Source organism: Notechis scutatus, chromosome 2 (assembly GCF_049901735.1).
Source record: "Notechis scutatus isolate UNSWTSFEM ecotype Mainland chromosome 2, rNotScu1.2, whole genome shotgun sequence".
Taxonomy (NCBI): Eukaryota; Metazoa; Chordata; class Lepidosauria; order Squamata; family Elapidae; genus Notechis; species Notechis scutatus.
This window is the reverse complement of record NC_142010.1, coordinates 102139897-102141180: the sequence shown is the minus strand read 5'-3', so window position 1 is coordinate 102141180 and position 1284 is coordinate 102139897.

The window sequence follows — 1284 nt, the reverse complement described above, 5'->3', positions numbered from 1 at the left end:
TTTCTGGAATTTTGTATATATGTAATTCTGAATTGTATTCTTCTGTTTATATCTAAAACATTTTGGATATAAGAATGAGAAAAAAATGATTTTGTTTCTTCAGTTGTGATCAGTCTCTTGCAACGAATAATCATTAAAATTAATCACTGACTTGGCAACTGTCTCATGTGAATCACCTTGACTAAAGCAGCATACACTAAGATTATATTACACAGCACAACTGTATAGTACTGCATCTCCCAGACTGAAGTTCAAATTGTGATATTTTCTTAAGTATCTTTGAATCAGAAGTGCAGCACCACTCTAAGAATTAGTCAACTAATAGGAGCAAAATAACTCTAAAGGGGAACTGGGTTGGGGAACAGTGGTGTATGGGATTAGTAGTGTATTATCTTTTTCAGTAACTGCTGAACAAGGTCGGTTGTGGTATGAAAAACTGGCAAGAAAGAAAACAATAAGTGGAGAACCTAAAGGTGGTTTTCCAAAAGACATCTAGATTTTCTTGGTTTTTTTTCCTTGAAAACATTTTGCTTGTCATCCAAGAAGCTTCTTCAGTTTTCAAACCAAGACTTCTTAAACTAAAGAAACTTCTTGGATGAGAAGCAAAATGTTTGCAAGGAAAAAATTCCAAAAATTTTGGAAAACTAGTAGCTTCTCTTGAGCACTCCTATTGCTTGGATTTTAGCTCCCCAGCACTTCCTATTTTTAATGCTCCTTGAATATATGTGGTTGAAAATGTATGCAGATTTCATGTGGAAAGGAGTTATAAATGTCTGTTCCAAGACACAAGTCCAATTAATGAAACTTGCATTGAGACCTAGTAGTTTTTTCCTTTCATACCTGCCTCTCGGTGTCACATGTAAGGGTGTTGCAGGCTGAGATTACTTTGCAATGTGCATTTAGTCATTTTTGCCCACTTATGCCCTTGCAGATAGTAATAGCACTTACCTATATACCGATTCACAGTGCTTTACAGCCCTCTCTAAGCGGTTTACAGAATTAGCGTATTTCCCCCAACAGTCTGGGTCCTCATTTTATCGACCTTGGAAGGATGGAAGGTAAACCTTAAGCCGGTCAGGATCAAACTCCTGGCAAGTCGGCAGAGTTAGCCCGCAATCCTGCATTTTAACCACTGCTCTATGAGGGCTCTTCTATAGATACGTAGAGAAGGATTATATGGGTAAGTGTGTCCTTTATGTGCTAATTCTTTCAATAGCCTTTCTGGTTCTTTTCCATCAAACGAAAATTTTCCATTAACCTATCTAGTACAGGGAATTTAAATTG